This window comes from Oryctolagus cuniculus, chromosome 9, assembly GCF_964237555.1.
Source record: "Oryctolagus cuniculus chromosome 9, mOryCun1.1, whole genome shotgun sequence".
Classification (NCBI taxonomy): Eukaryota; Metazoa; Chordata; class Mammalia; order Lagomorpha; family Leporidae; genus Oryctolagus; species Oryctolagus cuniculus.
In genome coordinates this window covers 61,491,747-61,518,902 of record NC_091440.1, presented here as the reverse complement: position 1 = coordinate 61,518,902, position 27,156 = coordinate 61,491,747, and the positions used below count along the sequence as shown (strand labels likewise).

The window sequence follows — 27,156 nt, the reverse complement described above, 5'->3', positions numbered from 1 at the left end:
AGCGGGTACAGACAATACGAGTGGATAATTAGAGGAGCATGTGATCCTCTCTACAGTGGGGGGACTTTAAAGGTAAGGCATGGTGGGAACCCAACAGAAGGGGTGGTGAACACTGTTGGGGGGGTAGGCAGGATCTGGGTGGGGGGGAGTCTTGGTCAGTAAGAACAACCAATCTGGACTGCAGTGAGAAAAGGCCTTTTAAAATTACAACACTTATACCAAGATATTGGAATTGAAGACACAAAGGTGAGGTAATTTCCTAAGGCCAAGAGTTGGCAAAAGACTCCAGGAGTCCCAACATTCTGTCCACAGATCTTTCAATGTGGCTTAGTGTGAGTCAGGAACACAGTAATCTGGCAGAGGGCTCTTCAGTGTTCAGATGGTCTGGCCCATGACTTCAGGCAAGGCTCAACTGACCTACTCTGAACTGGACACCTTGAATTGCAAGGACAAGAGCCTGAAGGCATTGGTGGGCACTCACTGGAAGGTTGTAAGAAATAGATCATTCTCACTCTGTGATAGAGAAAAGTGGTTCACGTAGCTGATTTTAGACAAATGCAAGATGTGGTAGGGTAGAAGAAGGTCTAAAAGAAGCTCTATTAACACGGGGGATACAGATTGGGAACAAGGAGAAAATGGCTCCTCATTCTGCATATATCAAAGTAGGAACCATTGTGAGAAAATCTCCAATGAAAACAGATGGACAAGACCCCTACCTTACACCTTACACAAAAATCCTCTCAACATGGATTAAAGATCTAAATCGATGATCCGAGACCATCAAATTATTAGAGAACATTGGAGAAACCCTGCAAGACATTGGAAGACTATCAAAGCCAAAATTAACAGGTGAGATTACATTAAATTCAGAAGTTTCTGTACTGCAGAAGAAACAGTCAGGAAAGTGAAGAGGCAACTGATAGAGTGGGAGAAATTATGTGCAAATGATGCAACTGTTAAAGGATTAATAACCAGAATATACAAAGAGGTCAAGAAACTCCACAACAACAAAATAAAAAACCCAGTGAAGAAATGGGCAAAGGACTTAAACAGACATTTTTCAAAAGAGGAAATCCAATTGACCAACAGACACATGAAAAAATGCTCAGGATCACTAGCCATCAGGGAAATGCAAATCAAAACCACAATGAGGTTTCACCTCACCCTGGTTAGAATGGCTTTCACACAGAAATCAACAAACAAATGCTGGTGAGGATATGGGGGAAAAGGTACCCTAACCCACTGTTGGTGGGAATGTAAACTATTACTGTAGCCACTATGAAAAACAGTATGGAGATACCTCAGAAATCTGAATATAGATCTACTATATGACCCAGCCATTCCAATCCTGGGAAATTTACCCAAGGAAAATGAAATCAGTAAATAAGAGTTATCTGCATCCCCATGTTTACTGCAACTCAATTCATATTAGCTAAGATATGGAATCAACATAAATGCCCATCAACCAAATATTAAAGAAATTATGGGATGTGTACAATATGTACTACTACACAGTGGTACAAAAAATGAAATCTGGTCATTTGCAACAAAATAGATAAAATATGGACTACTACACGGTGGTACAAAAAATGAAATCTGGTCATTTGCAACAAAATAGATGAGTCTAGAAAACATTATATTTAGTGAATTAAGCCAGTCCCAAAAGGACAAATATCATATGCTCTCCCTGATCTGTGAGAATAGAGCACCTGAAATGAAATCTGTAGAAGAGAAATTAATACTTCAAGAAGGGATTACTTTAGTGGCCCTTGTCTTGATTGTTGAGAAACAGTTTTGTGGGATTTTTTTGCTTCTTTCCTTTTTTCTTCATAATATTTGTTAAACTCTTTACTTAAGACAGAGTTAATCATATGTGTATAAAGTCAATTGAGGATGAATCTCATTAAAAAAGAGTGGGAATAAGAGAGGAAGGAGGACGCTTGTAACTGTAAAGCTGTGTAGTTCTGCATACATTCCTACAGACTTACTTCTAAGGGTAGAGTTCAAAAATTTGCCATGGGACACCAAATCTCATTAAGCTGGGTGGTAAAAATGCCATCTTAAGTGTTAAAGTGATCATATTAAGTCTTAAAGTGAACATATAAATAGAATTAAGTGTTAAAGTGATCGTATAAATAGGATAAAGTGTCTGGTATTAATAAAAGGATTAAAAAGGAGAGAATGTTCCAACATGAGAAGCAGTCCACCCAGCAGACTTATAAAATGACAATTGCTTTAAATAGCACTCTGACCTCAGAATCAGCCCTTAAGTCATCCTGGTCAGGCTAAAAAGACCACAAAAGTATTTCAGGCAAAAAAATGTTCTGTGGCAAAAAATGTTCTACATGAAGGATCTCTGTGAGTGAGACCCCAGTGTAAAGAAGTGGCCATCAAAGACGGATGCACTTTTCTCTGAAGGGAGGAGAGAACTTCCACTTTGCTTATGGCCTTCTCTAAATACTGACGGAGTTTGTGGATTCAAAAGTCTTCCAAAGCCTAGACAGCTCATGTCAAGAGCCTCAGGTGGTCACTGACATCATACATAAGAGTGTTAATTGTCAAATTAACAACAGGATTCACTGTGCACTAACTTCCTATGCAGGACCTGTGTCCTTAAAGTTGTATTATGAAAGTTAACCTTAAAACTTGTCCTCAAACAGTTTTGTGTGTGTGTGTATGTGTGCAAACTGTTGAAATCTTTAGAGTTGGTCTTCTGTGTACAAAGTTAATTGAAAATGAATCTTAATAGAGAATGGGACTGAGAAAGGGAGAGGTAGGAAGAGGAGTAGGGGTAGGAGTGTGGGTGGGAGAGCAGGTGTGATGGGAAGAATCACTATATTCCTAAAGTTGTACTTAGGAAATTTGTATTCATTAAATAAAAGGTTTCTTTTGGGAAAAAAAATAAATTGTGTAATAATTATAAAAAAGAAAACAGATGGAAAGGCCCTAATATCAAGAATATTTACAATATATTCACAAAACAGCCTATCAAAATGAGGTATTTACCTCAATAATTCTGATCCCTTTAAGGTATGAGAGAGGGTTAGGAGAAAATCTGACTCAATAGAAAATTAAGTAAAACAAAATGGATTATTTGGGATAGGTATTTGATCTAGCTGTTAAACCACCCCATATCCTGTATCAGAGTGCCTGTGCACAAGCCCCAGTACCACTCCTGATTCCAGTTTCCTGTTAACAATGTACCCTGTGAGACAGCAGAGGGTAGCTCAAGTCATTGGGTCCCTGCTACCCACATGGGAAATCTGTATTGAAGTCTTGGCTCCCTGTTTCAGGATGGCCCAGCCCCACCTGTTGTGGGCATTTGGGGCAATTAACCAGCAGAGGGAAGCACTCTCTCTCTCTCTCTCTCTCTCTCTCTCTCTGCCCATGTCTCTCTCCATCTCTGCTTCTCAAAAATTTTTTAAAAATTAAACCTATCAATTCACATAGATTAATAGATTGCTATCAAGTAAAGCCCTTGGAAGTTAAAATTTTAAAATTATACCGATCTGTAAACTTCTTATACTACATATCAATTGTTTGTTAGCACACACCTGTAACAAAACTTGATAATACTGAAAAAGTCTCCTTCCTGAAAGTGAAACACAGGGCTTCCTTTGAATAAACGTTATCTTTATAGACATTAAAAACATAAGCTTCTGTGAGTCTTTTTCTGAACTACAAAATTCCAAAATGGAATCCAAACGAATTAATTTGGAAAGTCCCTTGAATTCTTTGGAATAGAGTTAGACCTGCAGGTCATTTTTCTGAGTCTTGCCATGGCCATTATCAACAATTTACAGTGACACTTTCTTAAACAACTTGGACAGAGAAGGACAAATATAATCAAAGATTGTTAAGCAAGTACTAGCAAACAGATCTGTCTGAACATGGTATTTTTTTAAAGTAATGGTATATTTCAAAAAAATTTAAATAAAGCAAAGCCACATTTATCCAGCATTGTTAAGCAATGAGGTTGTCCATACAAGTGTATTTCTAGGTAGCAGCTGAAAAATTATCTTGATGGAGAATATTTTAAGATGTAATACATACTTCTTTACTAGTTTGTTTGATCTTCTGTCTTTGCTACGACTAATTTTCAAGACTCAAGACCCCCCAAACGTTAACAGCTATTGTGATAACTGTAGTACAGTTTTATCAACAGGGTTGGCCAGAATTCCCGAGGTTTTAGCTACAGACCCAACAGTTACATTTTCTTAATTCTTAAAGGTCTCTTTCAACACTTTATCTCAATTTTTTCCACATTGTTTTCTGCCAGCAATTCTTTCCCTAATTTGATGTGTTTAAAGTGTTTTCTTGTGTTTAGTTTTCAGTTATGAGAACTCATGCTCATTTCATAAAACTCAAGGAAACATGGAAAATTTTTAAATATTCATGTACTTGTACACAGATATTCCTTCCTTATCTTTTAACTTATGAATTTTAAGGGATATTGAAAAGCAATAGCTGCAATAATGAAAATGTGTTCTGCTTTTTGTACTGAAGAGAGAAAAATTATTTTTCATCAAGAGTAACAATACAACACTTCACATCACATCCCCAAAGCAAATCCACTTCACAGAACATGACTGAAAAATGCGGATTCTGTGGAAGGTTTTCTGGAAAGACAAGGAAGCATTCATTTCCTAATTTACAATTTAATAATATCCACCAAAATGAAAATGTATTAAAATCATCATGCACTATTTATAACAAAAAGGATGAGCACAACTTTTTTTTTGACAGGTAGAGTTATAGACAATGAGAGAGAAAGACAGAGAGAAAGGTCTTCCTTCCGTTGGTTCACCCCCCAAAATAGTCGACACAGCTAGAACTGCACTGGTCTGAAGCCAGGAGCCAGGTGCTTCCTCCCAGTCTCCCATGTGGGTGCAGGAGCCCAAGTACTTCGGCCATCCTCCACTGCCCTCCTGGGCGACAGCAGAGAGCTGGACTAGAAGAGGAGCAGCCAAGACTGGAACCAGCAACCATATGGGATGCTGGTGCCACAGGCGGAGGATTAATCAAGTGAGCCATGGCGCTGGTCCCAAACACAACCTTTTTAAGTGACTATTTTTATTTATTTAAAAAGTAGAGCAACAGTGAGAGAGATCTTCGATCTTCTGGTTCATTCCCCAAATGCCCACAACAGCCAGGGCTGGGTTAGGCTGAAGTCAGGAGCCCAGAACTCCATGAAGTTCTCCCACATGGTGGCAAGGACTCAAATAGCTGAGCCATCATGTGCTGCCTCCTGGGATATACATCAGCAAGAAGCAGGACTGGAAGAGAGGAGCTAGGACTTAAACCAGGCACTCTGATGTGGGTTGTGGGTGTCTCAAGCAGCAGCTATGCCATAACATTCATCCCTAGGCACAATCTTAATAATCCATTTATAAGGGAATGATTTCATATATCTATGAAATGAAATACTATTTTGCTATGTAAAGGAATTCTCTAAATCTATTCTAGAATGATCACTAAGATAATTTATAATATGAAGGTAGGAGGTACAAAACTGAACATTATATATATACATATACATACATATTCATATATGTATTCACACAAACATTTCTGAAATACATGCTGGGAAGTATACACATATATATGCTCCAGAAACTCAAAATGATTGTGAAAGATAAACAGGAAAGTGTGACCACCTCAGGATGGGGAGGTATCCAGAGCCTAGGTGTAGGAGTCACATTTACTGTTCACCTAGTAGTCCTAACAGAGGGTCCTGTTCATTATTTTGTTTAACCTTGTGCATAAATCACCCTGTGCATAATAAACATCACTGTGGATTCATTTAGTTTTTGAAAGTGTAATAGCAATAGTGAGTACTTACTGTTTAGCTTGTGCTAGGCAGCAAGAATGTGTAACCCCCATTGTCCCTTTTAATCCTGTCACCCCAACACACAGGTACACACAGCTATTATCCCCATTCTACAGATAAAGAAACAGAGAGGTTAACTGATGTACCCAGGATTTCACCTTTGGGAAGCAGAGCTGAGATTTCAACCCAGACAGATGCATCCCAGAATCTGCATTCTTTACTTATATATCTTTTAAAATTTATCTGAAAGGCAGAGCAACAGAGAAAGAGACAGACACACACACACACACACAGAGAGAGAGAGAGAGAGAGAGAGAGAGAGAGAACTTCCATCACTGATACACTCCCCAAATCCTACAGCAGTCAGGGTTGAGCCAGGTCAAAGTCAGGAGCTTGGAACTCAATCCAGGTCTCCAAGATGGGTGGCAGGAACACAAATACTTGAACCACCATCTTCTTCCTAACAAGGTATGAAAGAACAAGAAACTGGAATTGGAGGCAGTCCAGGACACAAACTCAGGAACTCTGATATGGGGTGCTGGCATCCCAATTGACATCTTATCTGCTGTACCAAACACCTGCCCCAGCATATGCATGCTTAAACCTCAAAATATATAAGCCACAGGCACAAGATGAAAATTAAAACCATAAAGCCATTTACAAATTCAAAGTAGACTCCACAAGTAAAAAGAAAATTTTCATCTTAGGAAATAAAAAATTCATAGAGGCACTAGGACACTGGGGCATATATTTTTTCCATAACTTTACAGCCCAAGATTGAAAGCAACAATATAATGGGGAGGACAGTCAAACTGGGCAAAGAATTTACTGCATATGTGTATATAAAGTATTTTATACACAGTTGGCCTTCCAAGTTTATGGGTTCCACATCAACAGATTCAACCAAGGATCAAAAATATTCAGAAAAAAATCGCATCTGCACTGAAAAAGTATAGCTTTTTTTTCTCATTATTCCCTACAAGGGGTGGAGAATTTTTTTTTCTGCTAAGGGCCACTTGGATATTGATAACATCACTTGTGGGCCATACAAAGTCATCAACTTAAAGATGACACTGCTATAGATTAACTGAATTTTGGAAGTCCTGCCTGCAGTTGCCTTGGCAGGCCCAAACCAAATGGTTTTGTAGGCCTTATATGCCCCACGGGCCATGAAGACAATCCCCACCCTGTGCCTAGATGATAGAGTAATGTTTACATTGTATTAGGTATTATAAGTGATCTAGAGATGGTTTATTAAAGTCTACAAGAGGCTGTGTGTAGGTTGTATGCAAATACCTGTACTTTATACGCCATTGTATATAAGGGACTTGAGCACTCTTGGGCTTTGGTCTCCTTAGGTGAGGGGAGGGAAGTTCTGGAACCAATCCCCTGTGGTTATCAAGAGAAGATGATAGCTGCCTCTGGATCCCCTGGCACAGCACCCTCTTGCTGCAGAAGCCATCAACAGCATCACTCCCATGTCCCATCCCATTCCCATTTCCCACACCTCTCCACAAGTGCCTTAGCAGCCACATGGGTCTACTCATGGTCCTTGAGGGAAAGCCTTGACTTGTCCTACTCCTGAGTTCTGTTATGCCTGAACTGCTCCTTCAACTGTATATTCCTGCCATTCATCGTCTGAGACATCCTTCAAGGTCATGACTAAATTCCACCTCTCACAACATTCACCTATAACAAACCTCCTATTTTTTTTTTCCAAACCTCCTATTTTTGTCCTTAAGGGCTTTCTTAACTCCATTCAATAGAATTACAAACACAAGTAAAGGATGCAAAGAAAATGAAGATTGTAAGAATATTTTTTTACCACTGCCTTGAAAGGTGACTCTCAGGAAAGCCACAACAACCTTCCCATTATTCGCACCACCACTTGCACACTGACACAATATTTGAATATTCAATGGAAGATTGAAAGGAATGGACTACTGTACAGGGAATGGTGTGTGAGTCATCAAGCAAAGCCATGGCAGATGGATATGTGGGAAGTGTGAGCAGTCCCCACTGAGCTCCAGGATGTTAGTCATCTTCATGCACTTCAAGGTATGAGATGGAGGTGCCCTTCACAAAAGAAGCAAGAATTGCTACCAAAGGAAGCCTGTGTTTTGAAAGAAGCAAAATGGAGAGGGAACCTGTTTCTGCTGCAGTGAGGCTTGCATGATGCAGCCAGCCCTCAAAGCAAGACCAAGCATGGAATCTGAAGGCTGCTGGAGAATGGGTCAAGCCACTAAACAAGCTTGTCTTCAACCTCACCCTCACAATCTCACCCCATTTTGTTTCTTTTGAGTGTTTAGGGTGGGAGTGCCTCTGCATATTATGCATCCAACTTTTCTATTAGCAAATTTGGTTTGATTTCCTTTGTTTTGCTTTGGTGGGGGATGATCTTGTGAAAAATATTAAGAACTCAAGGTCAACTGAACTTGTCCACACCTAAATAAGAAAAGAATATGTCCTGGTAGCAGGATGAAGCAGAACCCTGAAAGAGAGAGAGAAAAAGAGAGCGGAAGAACACGCAGGGGAAAAAGCAAGAGGAGAGAGGATGGAAATGTGTCCAAAGGAAACCCCCAAAGGAATGCTACACCACGCTCCAGCCTCTGTGTAGCTTCTGCTTGGCCATAATGGAGAATGGACCAATCCAAAGCCAGGTGGCAGCATATTAATGCATAAAGAAAGCAGGCTTCCTGAAGACTAAAACCTGCTTTCATTGTTAGGCAGCATTGTAGAGGATCTTTGACAGTATGCGGAGAAGAAATGAGTGAGGGGTTAGGGCAGAATCCCTCTGAGACCACCCAGAGGAAGGGAATGAAGAAGGTGACAACAAGGTCAGAGCTGGGTGGCTCAAAGCCCAGAGGAATGTCCTGGGGGAACAGACAGGAAAGTACCTCCTCAGTGTGTGTGTGTGGGGGGGGGGGGGGATGAAGAGGATCTGGCAAGGAGAAGCTAAGGCAGAGCAGCCAGGGTCACCATCCTAGAGGCAAGACCGCTAGCTCCGCCTAGTGCCCTGTTCAGATTCACAGACACACAGAGATCTCTTTTCTGACGCTGTCTCTATCCATTTGACAGTGGCTGTCACCATTTGGTTGCTTAGTTGTATTTAATTTGCTTCTTCAGCCAAATTATCATCCTCCACCGTTAGGAGCTTTAGAAAGTGAAGGAGAGAAGAAAACACCTCGAGTGGATACACAAAAGGGTTCCTTGAAAGTCTTCTCCCCGGGAAAGTCCTTTCTGGACATAGCTAATTGCACAAATTGTTGGAATTGCTGGATGGGAGATGCTGGAGTTGTTTAGCACACACTCACATTACATTATTTCAGATGTAGCTCTTTTTCCTCTTTCCTTTAGGAATGAAATGACAAATTCTTCCCTGGTGGCAGCAAAAAAATTAAAAGTACAGCCCATCTGTACTCTTGCCTCAAATGGAAAAAAAAAAAAAAAAGAAAGAAATCCCATTTTGAATGAATTTCCGCCATCAACTCAAGCACAGCAACAGATGTGAAAAAGCCCCTGTGAGACACAACACAACAATCCCAAATCCCAATAAAAATAATCAATACTGGCTTTGGTGCCAAACAACACAAGCGCCTCTGGAATACTCCAGGGTGTGCCAAAAATTGTACCTGGAAGACAGAAGCTGCTGACAAGGTAGCCCACCTAGGGGAAGAGTACCTGGGAAGATCTTCCATTTCCACAGCAGAACTGAGGGAGAACAGGTGAGGAGAAGTCGGTAAGAGTGGCATGGGGCACCGAAGAGGAATACAAAGCAAAGGGCACAGCTTGAGAGTTTATATACTTATATCTGACAAATGATCCTTGGCCATGAAACCAGGACATTCAGTAGTTTAAAAATTTCCTAAGGCCAAGGAGTGAATGTAATTTGTTGTTATCACTTAATAGAAATACTACCAGATGCATTCTGCAAAGGTAAACAGATGTTCAGCTGTGGTATAGGAGCCAAGACAAACATGGAAACCAAGAAGAGCCAAGATAAGCAAGAGCCAGTTAACCTGATGTTGGGGTGGTTTTGGGGGAAGTGACTGAATTTTCATCGTTGCTGTAGAGTGTTCAAAGAGATTGTGAAATGGGTGTTAGGTGCCCCTCTATGATTTGCTGGGTGAGCACAGCATGTATATTCTCTGCACCTAGCTATCAGTCTAAACTCAGTTACAAAGGCTAGATGGCACATTTCCAGGCAGACAGGAGAGATATTTACCCATGTGCAAGCCTACATGGACACACATACAGACACTTGCTTGGTGCCCAAGGCAAACACTAAGTCCCATTCCTACAGTGCAGGCTCACCCACGACCCTTCACTTCCCCTGCATAACTCCTCCCTGAATTGCAGCCCAGCCTCATCACACAGCCAGCCCTTAGCTTTGCTGTCCCTGGCTACTTTCTGAGCCTCCCTCTCTGGGAAGTCTCCAGAAAATTCTAAGGCAGCAGATGATATGACTCCAGATCCTCTTTGATGAGGGCTGGGTGCTAACTCACAACAACTGCTGTGCTCATCTAGTGGTGTGCCCAGATGCCATGCAGCTCCTGAGAAAAGACTTAAATGATGATTCTTCTCTGGTCTTTAACTTTCTTTTTAAAAAATGTTATGTTTTGAATGCTAACAAATAAAATTGTACATGAGGGGACTTCAAAAAGTTCATAGAAAATCAACAACCCACAAGTAGAAACACATGCACAAAGTTCATTTTAAACAGTGGTGATGGTACCAGCCTGTCCCATGGCCTCCATTTATACAAGCTTGCAAAGTAAAGAAAATAAAAAGGTGAATAAAAGACACTGCTTCCAAAAGCCTTCAAACTGAACATTACAATTCATGGACAAAAAGCTATTCATTCCCCAGAGTGGTAGCAAGATAGTGGAGAAAGTATGTATTTCTTCAAAGTTTGATCCAACTGTGCTTTCCTGTACATGGTCTCATAGTATTCTCCAAATACCAAACTTTAGGCTTGGTCAATTAGAATATAATTTTGGCTAATAAAATAGTCTTCGATATTTGGTAGAAGCTTTGAATGACTATGAAAATGGTTTGGAGAGGATAAACATATATGGGTATCATAAACTATACCCATATCATTACAACAGGTTGCTTTAGACTATAACAAAACAGTTGGATTTTATCTTTATTGTTCTCAGCACAGATGTTTAATGCCTTGATCCCTTCATTTTTAGCTTGCTTTTTGGCAGATAAAATATTCAACTATGACACTTTCAGTGATAAGATGGTCAGTTACTCTCAAACCATATTAGTTGTCCTAACTTCCACACTTTCTTGAAGCATCAGGAAAAATATAACTTGGTGTATGTGTGTGTATTTGCATGAATATTTAACTGACCAGTCATATAGCAGCACTTTGAGAAAGGGCTATGACTATGAACACAGAGTGTCTTAAATAACCAGGCCATCAGAGTTTTCCTCATTAGCCACCCATACCATGCCCCAGCATGGGATCCAGACAAACGAATGATCTCAGCCTGTTTCCCAGGCAACTGTCTCCACGGACAATGTTTTCATAACTAATTCTTATTGCTCTTGGGATTAAATTCTAACACCCTCTCTTTTGACCAAGGTGCAATGAGTTCTCAGCCTAACCAACCTAGGAAGGGGCTTGCTGTAATTTCTAACAGACCAGCCATCTTCTGAGGGCTCATGAGCAGGTTTGTTCTTGGAACATAGCCTAGATTTGGAGACTTTTGGTCTGAACCAGAGAAACATAGAAAACATTTTATGGAAGAACTGGAGCTCAAATCCATGTTGCTAACCTCAAATGATTAGTTTCCATATAGAAAACAAAAATAAAGATGAGGACAAGATAAAGTTGATTCCCCAGACCACTCTACTACATGAATCATCTCAACCAAGTAACCAGGATATTTCCGTCCACAATACCTCAAGATGGACTCAAATGACATTAAAATAAATTGTATTTCCCCATTTTTAATGGCACAAAGTTCACTTGAGTTAAGCAAATGACGTCACACAGGGGGTGAGTGGGGGAGAGAAACCAGCAACATTTAGCTACGTATAACCATGGGTGAGTGCTTTCAAATATGATATTTTGGACCTATAAAACAGTTGAACCATAACAGAATCCACAAATGTCAAGATCAAGGCCCAGTGAAACAACTATAAATTTCCCAAATCCTGTGCCAGGATAATTTGTTACTAAAGCAAATTATTCCTGATATTAAATATATACATATATTTTTAAGTATAAACCCTAATTAATCCACACAGAGCCCAGTACAAACATAAACATTTGCCTTTTACAGCAGGCATGATGAAGGACACTACAGGGAAGCAAAATAGATTTCGGAGCAAATCATTGGCAAACCAGAATTTCAAATGAAAAATTTGTCTCCTATCTCTAAGCTCAAGCTGTGCTTCTCTGTATGGGTGAGAAAGTGTCACAGAGATAAGAAAGGGGCCAAATAGGAATCACTACACAGAATGCTTCTTGGTATTTGGGCACAGACATCAGATGCTGCCTCTTGGCATCTTTCTTTGCTGGAAATGGTAAATGACCCTGTCCAGGATGGGTAAGATAAGTAACAAACACTAGTCAACAGGTGAAAGACCCAGTTGTTGCACCTTGCTTTCTGTTAGGCCAGCTTCAAGTTTCTTCAGGGCCACTGCTCAACACAAGGGTGCACTTACATCTCAGGGCTTATCAAAGCACCATCTATGGTCAGCAACAGCAACTGCATGCTCTGCAATTCTGAGAGCTTGAGCCAACCACTCTGCTGGGTGCTCAGTATATAAAGGTCAGTGCCATCTTCCCTTATGGTCCAGTTCAGGAAGATGCAAGACAACCTGACCCTTCCTTTTGGAAACCCATACCTGAATGTTCTCCCTGCTCACCACTTGGTTGCAGAATGGCCTGCTGTTGAAATGACAACCTCTTAACCTTCAGGGAGGCTTCCAAAAGAAGCATCATGCAGGCTGAAAGTACAAGACACACGTGTGTTTTCCATTTTCTGATAGTCACATTAAAAAATGTTTTTAAAACATGTGAAACACATTTTAATAATGTGCATCATTTAAGCCAATTACTCTCAATATTACTGATATGTAATATTTTTAAATAGTTTTTAAATATTGTTTTAATATAGTTTTAAATATTGTTAAATAGTTTTAAAATTTAAATATTTTTTAAATTGGTGAGATATTTTACTTTTCTCACACCACATCTTTGGTTTTTTTTTAACTTTTATTTAATGAATATAAATTTCCAAAGTACAGCTTATGGATTACAATGGTTCCCCCCCATAACTTCCCTTCCACCCACAACCCTCCCCTTTCCCTCTCCCTCCCCCCTTCCATTCACATCAAGATTCATTTTCAATTCTCTTTATATACAGAAGATCAGTTTAGCATATATTAAGTAAAGATTTCAACAGTTTGCACCCACATAGAAACACAAAGTGAAAAATACTGTTTGAGTACTAGTTATAGCATTAATTCACAATGTACAGCACATTAAGGACAGAGATCCTACATGAGGAGTAACTGCACAGTGACTCCTGTTGTTGACTTAACAAATTGACACTTTTGTTTATGGCCTCAGTAATCACCCTAGGCTCTTGTCATGAGTTGCCAAGGCTATGGAAGCCTTTTAAGTTCACCGACTCTGATCATATTTAGACAAGGTCGTAGTCAAAGTGGAAGTTCTCTCCTCCCTTCAGAGAAAGGTACCTCCTTCTTTGATGACCTGTTCTTTTCCCTGGGATCTCACTCGCGGAGATCTTTCATTTAGGTTGTTTTTTTTTGTTTGTTTGTTTGTTTGTTTTTTTCCAGAGTGTTTTGGCTTTCCATGCCTGTAATACTCTCATGGGCTTTTCAGCCAGATCCGCGTGCCTTAAGGGCTGATTCTGAGGCCAGAGTGCTGTTTAGGACATCTGCCATTCTATGGGTCTGCTGTGTATCTCACTTCCCATGTTGGATTGTTCTCTCCCTTTTTGATTCTATCAGCTAGTATTTGCAGACTCTAGTCTTGTTTATGTCACACCACGTCTTTGTAATATGTGAACTCTGTACTGAACATCTCAGTTTGGAACAGCCACGTTTCAAGGGATAAGCAGCCACACGCAGCTGGTGGCTGCAATTTTGGATGGTGCTGCTCTAAACTCTGGTCTAGCCTCTGTGCTTCTTCTAAAGTGGAACTCAAAGCATCCACTCATACAAGAACTCAATGCTCAACGTATCTGGTTTTTTTTTTTTTTTTTTTTTGACAGGCAGAATTAGACAGTGAGAGAGAGAGACAGAGAGAAAGGTCTTCTTTCCGCTGGTTCAACCCCCAAATGGCCACTACGGCCGGGGCGCTGCGCTGATCTGAAGCCAGGAGCCAGGCACTTCCTCCTGGTCTCCCGTATGGGTGCAGGGCCAAGCACTTGGGCCATCCTCCACTGCACTCCCGGGCCACAGCAGAGAACTGGACTGGAAGAGGAGCAACCAGGACAGAACTGGCGCCCCAACCAGGACTAGAACTCGGGGTGCCGGCGCCGCAGGCAGAGGATTAGCCTAGTGAGCCGCTTTTACTGTTATAACAAATTAGCACAAACAGTACCTTAACTCCCATAAATTTTATTACGTTACATTTATGATTAATGGAGGTCAGATAAGGGGCTCATTGGGCTAAAATGAAAGTGTCCTCAGGGCTCCCTCCCATTCTGGGAGAATCCATTTCCTTGCCTTTTCCAGTTTCTAGAAGTTTCCTGCACTCCAAGGGGCTATTAGCTCTCTTCCTCCATTTTCAAAGCCAACGAAGTTACCATTCTCTGACCTGCTCTGTAATTACATCTTCCTCTGGTCAGAGCTGGGGCAGGTTCTTCCAGTTTAAGGAGATTAGACTGGGTTTGCCTGGATGATCTCAGATACTTTCCTCTCTCAAGGTCCTTAACTTTATCACTTCTGAAAAGTCCTTTATGCTATGTAAAGTAACAACATATTTTCAGCTCCAGGGATCAGGACCTGGGCATGTTTAGGAGCCTTTTATTCTGCCTGCTGTTGGTTTCAAGTTTTGTTTTGTTCTCATTAAGAGAGTAAACATTTGAAACTGAGGGCTTGGAGAACCCACTAGTCACAAAGGAGAGGCACTGCCTTTTCCCCTCAGTCTCATTTAGAAGGAGCAAAGATTTCCTTCCTTGAATAAGAAAGGTAGAATCATTTTCAGGAAGTACTTCATGGAATTTTTTTCTCTAGCATGTTACTGACCATCATTCAAAAATTACTTTAATGCTTCTACATAGCAGACATGTATCAATCCCATAAAACAACAACCAAATAGAGAAAAACTATGGCATAGTGAGGGCTCTTTTTCAAAGGTAAGGGTTTTCATTATTATTATTTTATGTTTAAACCTTTTACCATGTCAGAAGCACACCAAGAACATGACAGCTTTCGCAAAAGGATGTTCCTACTGAGGAGGCATAGCCTAAGAGTTCAAATGAAGCAGAAAAATAAAAAAAAAAAAAACACTAAACTCTTGAGAAAAATTAAAATCATTAGTACATGGAACCAGGGGTCAACATGGAAACATAAACAAAGATCAATATATTGGAGATTTTCTTAGGGAAACAATTTTTTAAAGAGTGAAATATTATGAAGCAGTTCTGCTTATCCACACACATAAACTTATCTTCCAATGCAAGGTTATTACTTCAACAGTGCCCTGCTGCAAACACATGCTGTCTGTCACCCAGATACGCCCTTGGTCCCTTTCAGAAGCATAATCACAAAACCAAAAACTGTCAGGACAGGAAGGAACTTCCCACCACACTGTACAGCTTACTCACCTTACAGGAGGAACAGGACATGCTGACGAGCAGGAGACTGGCTCCCAGTCCTACAGGTAACTCATGGCTCAACTGCAGCCAGGCCCTACACATCAAACTCTCAAGACTGTTTTTCCCACGGGCCTTGGGGGGAGGGGCACGACTCTCCTAGCCATCCATCCGTCCACCTGTCCATCCAACAAATAGTTGCTGAGTATCTCCTAACTGCCAGACACAGCCCCATGGCAGAGACCAATACTAGCAAAATCCCAGCTCTCACGGACTTCACCCTCTCGGGGGTGAAGCAATAAAAAAGATCTTTGAATGCCAGGTGGTAGACAGGTCAGGAAGGAAAATCAGGTAGCAGTGTCCAAGGGACACTGAGTAAAGGAGGGTTCCTGCTAGTGGGTCCCAGGTGTTAGGGAAGACCTCGAGGATTAAGTGACATGTTGAGTGGAGAGTGAATTCTGGAGTCAGATTAAGAGTACTTGAGTACTCTTAATGGTGCAGACATAATGGGATGGTAATGCTGGACCCAGTGAAAATTTCAAAAAGGCTACTGAGGGGTGGCTATGGATGTGTGTGAAGGGGAAGCAGGTGGGAATGGGTAAAATAGGAAGCAGGTGTTCTCAACAGGGGAGGCAAGCTGGTGGTGACGGCACACCTGAGCAGGATGTGGCCATCCTGGGAGCCCCTGTGAACTCACCTGTGCTGTAAGCCTGGCCCAGGGCCAGGTGGTGCCCATGAGGCCAGCACCATTCCCCCAACACACACACACCCTGCCACCATAGGAGAGCAGTACTGATCTGAAAAGGAGGTTGCACCTGAGCAGAAGAGGCTTTCGTTTGCAGCAATCAAAGAATTCAGAAAACCACCCGGATTCTGGCTAGGAAGGGAAGCGGAAGAACCTGCAAGAAAGGTGAAGCTAGGGGAGGAGCCAGGAGGTAAGAAAGTGAGCCAGGGTTCAAGCAGGCAGGCAGGCAGGCTTATCAAGCCCTGGGAAGGTTTTTGCAAGTGTGAATGAGGCTTTAGGAGAGCGGTAGACTGTGCTGCTGTACCACCTGGAGGCTCAAAGAAACATTGCAGCCTAAGCACAGAGGCTGGTGTTTCCGGACAGGGTGTCTGGGCTTCTGTGGTCCATTTCCAAAGTCTGCTTCTGTCTCTGGGCTGCACGCAAGCACTTCCCTGGACTGAACCATGCGGGAGAGGCTACTGGAACACCCAGAGAAGGCAGCCCCCAAGGTGGCCAGCCCACCCTGCAACTCCAGGGACAGTCCAGCCTGGCTGTGGGGTGGAGGGTGCCACTGTCAAGGGCGACCTGCCACGATGGCCTCCTTAGCCCACCCAGAGTGCAGGCCCCTCAGCCCCTGGGTCTCACAAGCCAGCCCCTGAGCCCATCGGCTTTCCTCCCACACTGGCCACCCCTCAGCTTTGCGCCTCTCCTACCCCCAGGTCAGAGGTATTTATTTGTTCTTGATGAAGGCTCTGGCTTTGAGCTTCGCCCTCCCTCTCCTTCCCACTTGCCCCTGCGACCTCCTCCTCCAACGCAGTGCCTGTGCAGGATAGCAGGCACCTCTGTGTTAGAAGCACACAGTTGGAGTTGGGGTCTGGGATTTGCAAAGCTGAGCCTCTATGTCAGGAGTTGGGGTGGGAGTCCAGACGGAGGAATAGGGACTGAGAGGTTCAAAACAAGCAAAGATCCATCATTGCAAAGCTGCTCTTTCTCTACAAACTTTCAATTTTCATTTTATTTGAAAGGCAGATAGAGAAAGATCTTCCATCCTACTGGCTCACTCACCAAAGACCTGCAACAGCCAGGGCTGGGCCAAGCCAAAGCCAGAAGCCTGGAATTCCATCCGCATCCACACATAGGTGGCAGGAGCCCTGGCATCTAAGCCATCGACTGTGGCCTCCCAGGGTGTGCATTAGCAGGAAGTGGAATCAGTAGTGCAGGGACGCAAACCCATGCACTCTGATACGGGAGGTGGATGTACTAACTGCTTTGCTGAAAACATGCCCATAGCTTGTTTTTGACTGACTGCCCAGCAGCCAGCAGTCTCCGCCTCACCCCTGCCCACTCCAACTTTAAGAGACAGAACAGTCAAATCATGTGTCCTTTCCCCAGGAGGCAATCCAGGCAATAAAAGTTTTCTTTTTTAAAAAATAAACCATCCTCAGTTGTGCTTGAACAGTATTTCTCCTCAAAGCTCTTTTTTACTTTTGCAAAATTTCAGAAACCACCCAATTAGTACACCCAAAATTCCCTCGAACAAAGTATGCTCTTCAATGATAGATTGTAAATAAAATCTCCATTATGAAATACAAGGGTACTTCAAAACGCTCGCGGAAAATGAAATCCAAATCTGACACACATTTTTCTGTGAACTTTTTGAAGTCCCCTGGCACAGCATCCATTTGAAATAATACAGAGATAAAACGGCATATAAAGTATGTGTACCGGTGCTGCCACGTCCCGGGCTGCTCGCAGAAGCTTGGTGTGCGTCGACATGGCGGCTATCTTGAGCCCGTTGCTGGGCCGGCATGTCCGCGCTGCCTTCTCTCGCTGTGGGTTCGGGACCCCGGGGATGACAGACAGGGGCCCCAGTGGGCCCCAGGGCCAGACCCCGACGCCCACTGCGAGCCTGAGGAGCGGGAGCTGCAGGAGCTAGAGAGGCAGCAGCTCCTCCACAGGCCCTCGGGCGTCCTGCCCTGGCGTTCGGGCGGCCCCTGTGTGGCCTTCCCTCGTCAAGGCGCAGGGGAGGTGAGTTCAGCCCCCTTGGGCCCACAGGTCTCCTTGCTCTTGGTGTATTCCACCATCTGTGTAGCGTTTGGCATGCTTGTGGGCAGTTGCTGTGCTAGAGGTTAGATTCCAGGGGCGGTGCACGGAGCGGCTCCATGCGGGGCACCCTGGCCCAGCGGGCCTGGCAGACAGAAAGAAGGCTGGGTGCCTTGTGATTCAGCCCGAGGCAGGCTCTTCAAAACCCATCTCGCGTCCTCGCATGCTTTCTGCCATTGGTTTTCTCCCAGAACACCCTGCAACTGACTTAGGACAGCTTAGATAATTTTAAATTCATGAGGGGGAAGCCTCACCTTCGCTGTGTTGCCATGTTTATCTGTCAATCAGGGGACCCCCCCCCAGGAAGTACCTCCTCTTACCTGGGACGTGGGGGTGGTACCACGTAAAGACTTCCGTCTTTCTAAGGCGTAAAATACTAGGAAGTGCCCTTTCTCAACGTGGACTCAGGACGAGCACAGCGGGGTGTGACAATCTCCTTTCCTTGGCTCCATTCTCCCTTAATAAAGCCCTAATGGGCCTGCGTATTTTTTGTCATTTTTTAAATAAAGTTTATCACACTGCATGCCGTGTTTGGACCTGTATTTAGAATTCTTCTCTAAGTAAAAGGCAAGAGCCTGGAAAATTAATTTAGGCACTAAGCTAGCCCATAACAAAGGGACAGAAAAAAGCAATCCGATTCCAGAAAATCTTGGAGGCAAATGGAGGCATCTGGGGCCCCGCCCAGAACCCTGACTGGGAAGCCATGGAGCAGATCCCACATAAGGAATTTGCAGAGACCCAATCACTTCCCAGACTGGCTGAGGCTTTGATGTAAGCACCGATGTGATCTGAAGGGTTTTAAAAGGCAGATTTGTATGCTCATTGGAACAGAAATTGAAACAGGATCAAAAAATCCTTAAGAAGGCCGGGCTTGCCCATTCACTGCAGCGGCTCCAGGGCTCAGAGGCAGGAAGCCACCCGTTGCAGGCCACTCTTTGTCACGGGCTTTGCTGGTGCCAGGAGATGAAGCCTCATCCAAAGGTCAAGAGTACAGTTTTGAACGCAATTGTGGCAAACATGCCTCGAACAGGGATACCAAGGAGAAAAAAGGAAGGAATCAAGAAATCCAGGGCCCGGAGAAGGAGGGCTTTGTGCCTGATGCTGCAGCCTTGGGTCAGCAGAGAGAGCTACCAGTGTCCCCCACTCGTGACTGCACAGGTACCAGAGAAATGACGGTCAGTGGCCAAGTGATGAGAAGCTGGACAAGGTGAAGGCAGAGGGAGCAGGTGACCAGAACTTAAGCAGCAAAGTAGTGCAGAGGGGTTGGGGGTTCTTTGGCAGCAATGGGAACTTCCTGTGCAAAATGTGAGCAGGGCCTACCTTGTGGAAATGTCTTGTGACACTCAGATGGGCCAGTGTATTTGGAACTGCCTGGGTTTCTGCATATAGGTTATCCATCTTGGGATAGAGGAAGTTGGAGGTGGGAAGAAGCTGCTTGGGTAGATTGAAGCGTTCCTGGAGCACTGTTCCCAGTCTGAACCCTGTGAAGCTTTCATGCTCACCCTTCTTGCTTGGGCTCTGTGTTGCAAACCAGTGTTGCATGTGTTAGGGAGTTTCTGTGATACTTGTGTAGTATACATTTGGGAGGAAATGAAAAGTTTGCCTTCTTAACCTCATTTCCTTGTTGATTAGTGAACACCAGCCTTGTCAATTAGTTATTTCCTTATGTGTAGAAAAATAAAATGACATAGCAAAAAAATAATAAAGAGTATGTATAATTTGAAGAAAAAATAAACACCCAGGAGCACACAACTCATAAATTGAGTATTACTAGGATCGCAGAAGCCTGTATGGTAGCCTGCCTCCCCTCCCCCACTGCTCTAGGTAATTCACTATCCTGCATTTTGTCATTCTCTGACACTTTTGCATTCATATGTATTCATAGGTACATTTAATAGAATGTATTTTTGAGAGGCAGAGAGACACAAGGAGCTTCCAGCTTCTGCTGGCTCACTCCCCAAAAAGCAAACAATTGCTGGGATCCAGGAATTCAATCCAGGTCTTCTACTTGGTGGCAGGACCCCAACTGTATGAGCCATCATTGCTACCTCTCAGAATCTGTATTAGTATGAAGCTGGAGTCATGAGCAGATTCCAGAGCTGGGTATCAAACCAGATACTCTCACTTGGGACATGAATATCTTAACTGCTAGGCTAAAGACCTACCCTAAGTTTTGTCTGCTTCAGAAACTTAGCTAAGTGAGGTCACTCTTTTGCATCCTTTTGTGACTTTATTGCGACTATGTTTTATATAATCCACGTTGATGCATGCAGTTGTACTTTTTTTCATGGTTTTAACCAAATTCCAATAGATGAATATAGATATTCATTTCTTGCTATCCAGGGGAATTACTTCCAGAACCCCCACGGATACCAGTTCCAATGGATGCACAAATCCACAATGGCCTAATGTTGCATAGAACCTCATATACCCATCATATACTTAAATCTAATCTCTAGACTACTTATAAATATCTAATACAATGTAAATGCTAGATAGCTGTCATACTATATTGCTTAGGTAATCATGACATGGAAAAATTCTGTATATATTCAGTACAGGCAAAAATATTTTTCTAATAGTTTCAGTCTTCATTTGGCTGAACCCGTATGTTTGGAGAGTTGACTATATATCACAATTCATTTAGTTATCCAGTCTACTGTGGACAAACATTTGGTTGATTGTAATGGTATCCCACTGGGAGCAACTCCTCTATAAACATCTTTATACATACTTTCAGGTGTATATGCAATGTTTTCTTGGGAGTCTGTGTCTAATAGCAAAAGTGTGTCACAGGGCATACACAAGTCCAACTTCATGGATGTCCTTTTTTCCCAAGGGTGTATTAATTCCTACTCTTTCACAGCTTGGGTTGCCCTTGAAACAGATGTTCTTGTCCAGGAGTTTTATGGAAGAGTACTCTCAGGAACATCAGTGAAGGGAGAGGCCAGATTCTACCATCTTGTTTTGTTTTCTATTCTAGGCATCAGTCTGAGGCTACTACAGGTACCTATGAACATTCATATACAAAGTTTTATGCAGTCTGCACCATTTTAAATTCTCACCAAGAATACTCATCCCAATTTCTTCACATCCTTTACACACACACATGCACACCCTATGGGTTTGTTTCTGTCAAGAGTTTTCTTTTAAAGATTTATTTTATGTATTTTGAAAGACAGAGTTACAGAGAGAGGCAGACAGAGAAAGAGAGGTCTTCCATCCGCTGGTTCACTCCCCAGATGGCCACAACAGCCAGAGCTGCACCAATCCGAAACCAGGGAGCTTCTTCCGGGTCTCCCACATGGGTGCAGGGGCCCAATGATTTGGGCCATCTTCTACTGCTTTCCCAGGCCATAGCAGAGAGCTGGTTTGGAAGAGGAGCAGCAGAGACTAGAACCAGCGCCCATATGGGATGCCGGTGCTTCAGGCCAGGGCTTTAACCCACTGCACCACTGCGTCACAGCACCGGCCCCTCTCCCGAGAGTTCAAATAGACCAGCTTTTTCCTATGTGCCATTGGCTAATCAACCCTGAACCTCAGGTTCATTTGGTGGATTATCTTCAAAGCCAAGGTTGGCTTTACTTTCTACCTTCATCTCTGAATTTCTACTTCACTAGGGTTTTGGCCTGCATATTACTTGTGTTCATTTTAGTCCATCAATACATTTAAGACTTTTTAACATTTGATCCAGAATGTTCAGTTGTTTCCACTGGGAAGGCTGAGCAGGTGTCGTCTGCCATAACCAGTTAAAATGGAAGTTCATACAATACTGATTTACTGAGATTTCCCTTAACTTACCTTACAGACTATTTAATCATGAAAAGTAGCTCATCTCTCAGTGGCTCCTGGATATTACAATGCCATCTCCATTTTGTCATACTCAGCACATAATATCAAATACATAATGTAGCAATGATTAGCACTACACCTATTCAAAATCACTGAGAAGCAAGTTAGATCTTTACTGGCTGTCTCTGATAGCTGTGGAGTACAGGTTTCCATTGTATCTCACTATCCACTCTCCTACAGACCTTGGAACATTTTACTTTCTCTCCACATCCTTCTGAATGGAAGACTTTCCCTGACACCTGCCATCTCTCCTGTATCACCATCTCCATCTTCTCCCTCAGAGAAGGGAGTCAGGGTGGAGAGGAAGGGGTCTGAGACAATGAAGCAACCATTGAAAGAAGTCAAATTTGAGTGGCTAGGATAATGCTTGGTACATGGGAGGAGGTGCATATTTGCTGGACAGGATGAGCTTGGTTTGAGATATACTACAGTATAAAATGATGAGAGAGCAAGGGGAAACTTTTGACAATGGGCAAAGGGGGCCTAGAGCTTGGAAAGCACATTTGTTCTTTCTAGAACTTTTTGTTCACATCAGGTTCTGAGGGGCATGAAAAGCACACAAGAAATAGTATCTATTACTGTGAGCTCTTGAATGAAGGAAAGGAAAGAGGAAAACCACAGTTAAGCTGACAGAATAAATACTTGCGCCTGGTTTCTGGAAGCCAACCGGAGATTCTTCTGACATACTGTCCTTCTCACAAGATCTACTTAAAATTCTAAGATTGTAAAGACTGTCAGTTGTATCAGCTTGAAATTCACAGCAGCACCACATAGGAGTAAAAAGGAAACACAAGCATAAAGCAGAACGAAGGGCTCTGAGAAATCTCCAGTCAAGGAAGTGACCAGATTCATCAATTACCAAACTTGAAAAGTTCAAAGGCCAGTGTATGGTTTTAAAAAGTGGACAAACATTTCTGAAATAATTCTTAATTTTATATTTATATATTTGTATGTATATGTGTATGTATACACTTCGGGGGGGGGGGGCTAGAATGAAATACACCAACCTGAAAACAGTTGCCTCTATGTTCCATGACAGGTGTTTTGATTGGTATTTTATATATGTTTTAAAGTATTGTGGGATGGTGTGGTTTAATAGGCCTGACAGACCCAGACATTACCACGATGTTCAGTGCATAGAAACTCACTATGAAAACTAGGAAAAATGACAAGGCTGATACTGGAACCAATCATATGGAAGTGCTTGCCATTGATGGGGAATAGGAATTCTATTGAGTATGACTGCATTTGGGACATCACCGTCTCTCATTTTCTCTCTCAAACCATGCTTCTTCATTATTTCCTTACAAGCTTGGGTCCCTTCTTACAGAAGCACTCTTCTAGCACAGTTCGCTGTAAACTTTCAATCTATTGGAAATTACCTTAAAGGGGCATTCACTCCTGACAAATAGTTTAGAAAGATATAAACTCTTAGAAGCAACTTTTTCTTAACCCAGTACTTAAAGCATTATTTTTCTTTTATTGGAAAGACAGGGAGAGACAGACAGGCAGAGATCTTCCATTCACTGCTTCAATTTCCAAATGCATAGAACAGCCAGGCCTGGACCAGACCCAAGTCAGGAGCCAGGAACTCAATCCAAGTCTCCTCCGTGGGTGGCAGGGACTCAACTACTTGAGCTAGCTCTGTTGTGTCCCAGGGTCTGCATTAGCAGGAAGATGGAACTGGGAGTGGGGCTGGGACTAGGTACCCTGTTATGAGATGTGGGAGTCCCAAACAGTGTCTTAACCACTGAGTCAAACATCTACCCCTATCATAAGCGTTCAGCAGACCACTATATCAATTTTGTTTTGCAGATAATTCATCTGTACAGTCTCTGGTGGTTTGGTTTTTTTGTTTTGTTTTTGACAGGCAGAGGTAGACAGTATGAGAGAAAGACAGAGAGAAAGGTCTTCCTTCCGTTGGTTTACCCCCCCAAATGGCTGCTACCGAAGGCGTGCTGCACTGCTCCAAAGCCAAGAGCCAGGTGCTTCCTCCTGGCCTCCCATGCAGGTGCAGGGCCCAAGCACTTGAGCCATCCTCCACTGCCTTCCCCAGCCACAGCAGAGAGCTGGCCTGGAAGAGGAGCAACCAGGACAGAATCTGGCGCCCCAACCGGGACTAGAACCCGGGGTGCCGGCACCGCAGGCGGAGGATTAGGCTAGTGAGCCGCGGCGCCGGCCATCTCTGGTGGTTTTTTAAGACAATTGGTCGGTGGACCCCCACTCACAGGGTGCTTGGAATGCCTGGGCCGCCCAGTTGCGCCACGTTCCCACCCCAGGCTCTGGGAGGCTGTGGCTGAGTGCAGGGAAGGGCGCGGCCGGCACATAAAGGACTGTCAGGGCCGCTCTGCTCGCATCTGCGGTGGAAACGAGGGGCGCGTGGCTGACAGGAGCTCTTCCCTCCGCCACGCCCGCAGTTCTGGGAGGCGATCAGTGATGAGCACGGCATCGACCCCACTGGCACCTACCATGGGGACAGCGACCTGCAGCTGGACTGCATCTCCGTGTACTACAACGAAGCCACTGTGCTATCCTGGTAGATCTAGCACCGGGAACCATGGACTCTGTGCGCTCAGGGCCTTTCGGCCAGATCTTCAGACCAGACAACTTTGTTTTTGGTCAGTCCGGGGCAGGCAATAACTGGGCCAAGGGCCACTACCAGAGGGGGCGGAGCTGGTCGACTCAGTGCTCAGCGTGGTGTGGAAGGAGGCTGAGAGCTGTGACTGCCTGCAGGGCTTCCAGCTGACCCACTCGCTGGGCGGTGGCACAGGCACCCTGCTCATCAGCAAGATCCGGGAAGAGTACCCTGACTGCATCATGAACACCTTCAGCGTGGTGCCCTCGCCCAAGGTGTCAGACACCGTGGTGGAGCCCTACAACGCCACCCTGTCCATGCACCAGCGGTGGAGATCACGGATGAGACCTACTGCATCGACAACGAGGCCCTGTACGACATCTGCATCTGCACGCTCAAGCTGATCACACCCACCTACGGTGACCTCAACCACCTCGTCTCTGCCACTATGAGCTCAACGCCGACCTCCGCAAGCTGGCCATGAACATGGTGTCCTTCCCTCGCCTGCACTTATGCCCGGCTTCGCGCCTCTCACCAGCCAAGGAAGCCAGCAGTACCGGGCCCTCACCGGGCCCGAGCTCACCCAGCAGGTCTTTGATGCCAAGAATATGATGGCCGCCTGTGACCCCCGGCACGGCCGGTACCTCACCGTGGCCGCTGTCTCCCGTGGATGGATGTCCATGAAGGAGGTGGACGAGCAGATGCTGAACGTGCAAAACAAGAACAGCAGCTACTTCGTGGAGTGGATCCCCAACCATGTGAATGGCCGTGTGCGACATGCCGCCCCGGGGGCCTCAAGATGGCAGTCACCTTCATCGGCAACAGCACGGCCATCCAGGAGCTGTTCAAGCGCATCTCGGAGCAGTTCACGGCCATGTTCTGGCGCAAGGCCTTCCTGCACTGGTACACGGGTGAGGGCATGGACGAGATGGAGTTCACCAAGGCCGAGAGCAACATGAACGACCTGGTGTCCGAGTATCAGCAGTACCAGGATGCCACCGCGGAAGAGGAGGATTTCCGGGAGGCCCCCTCAGCTGCCCTGTCCTCTCCCTCAGAATCTGTGTTGCTGCCTCTCTCTCTTTTTCCTTTGTGGGGAGGGGGATCTAGAACAGTGCCTGGCACATAGTAGGGGCTCAATAAATCTTTGTTGAATGTCTCCTCTCTCCGCTCTGGGAAACCCAAATCCTGCCATGTGTTTCTTTCTGGTGCCCACTGCTCCCATCTGTCCAGTTAATATTTCCCTTCTGTTTCCAAAATAATTCTCCATAAGCCCAAGTACTAGACAAGAGAGAGAAGAGGTCGGAGCCCCTGCCAGGGAGGAAATCTTTGTTTCAGGTATCTCACGATCCGTCTCGGCTTTGGGGGTGTTAACAGTATTATCTCCGTTCCCAGTCTCTCTCCAGGCTCCGTCCTGAGCTCTCTCCCTGTCTCACATGCTCCATTCCTGCCTTTCCCCTGATGAAAGGAAGGGGACTCAAGAAGAAAGGCCAGTCTTGGTCCCTGAGCCTTCAGAAACGTCCTCCCTGACTTTTCCCACCCCAACACCACATCCCCCCATACCCCCCCCCCATCCCTGCCGTGCATGGGAGGTTCCCTCTGCCCCCTGCAGGAGTGAGTCACTCCCTAGAGCACAGGGGACAGGACAGCCTTCTGTCGGAGATATCTCAGCTCCTCCTTGGCTATTCTTCCCCCTGTCCCCTGTTCCTTTAGTTTTGTCCCACACTTCAGATTTCTATTTTGTGTTGAACTTGGTGTTTTTTTTTTTTCATATTGAAAAGATGACATTGCCCCAAGAGCCAAAAATAAACAGGAATTGAAAAAAAAAAAAAATCAGTCTTGCAGTTGTGTTTTGGGGTGTGTGTGCGTGTATGCACATGCAACTGTTATATGAAATGTATACACTGAATTGTACAAACTCCATACAGAAAGTTTTACCACAACGCAAGTAAAAAAGAATAGTTTTGAACCATAGGAGCTTCCTATATATCCTTCTCCCGTAGAAGTCACCACACACCTGACTAAATGACTGTGGCTGTCGCTCCCTATTTTTTGACACTTGAAAATTTACATCCTCCAATCAATTATAAGAGCCCACCCAAGCTTTGAAAGGGCCATATAGCATGTCATCATCAAAGCACAAACTGTAGAGTAGTTGTCTCCTGGAGGCGGTGCTTAGTGGTAGCAGAGCAGGAAGAGGGACACTTGTCACTGCACTTTCTTACACCTTTTGGAGTTTTTTATATATAAATATAAATATAAATAT

At 44.0% G+C, this 27,156-nt stretch overlaps 2 pseudogenes; both read left to right on the top strand.

Moving 5' to 3' along the window:
- The first annotated feature begins 391 nt into the window (after positions 1–391).
- LOC100352252 (neugrin pseudogene) lies at positions 392–19,677 on the top strand (annotated as a pseudogene).
- A 4,922-nt stretch (positions 19,678–24,599) lies between these two features.
- LOC100352499 (tubulin beta chain pseudogene) lies at positions 24,600–26,019 on the top strand (annotated as a pseudogene).
- The last annotated feature ends 1,137 nt before the right edge of the window (positions 26,020–27,156 follow it).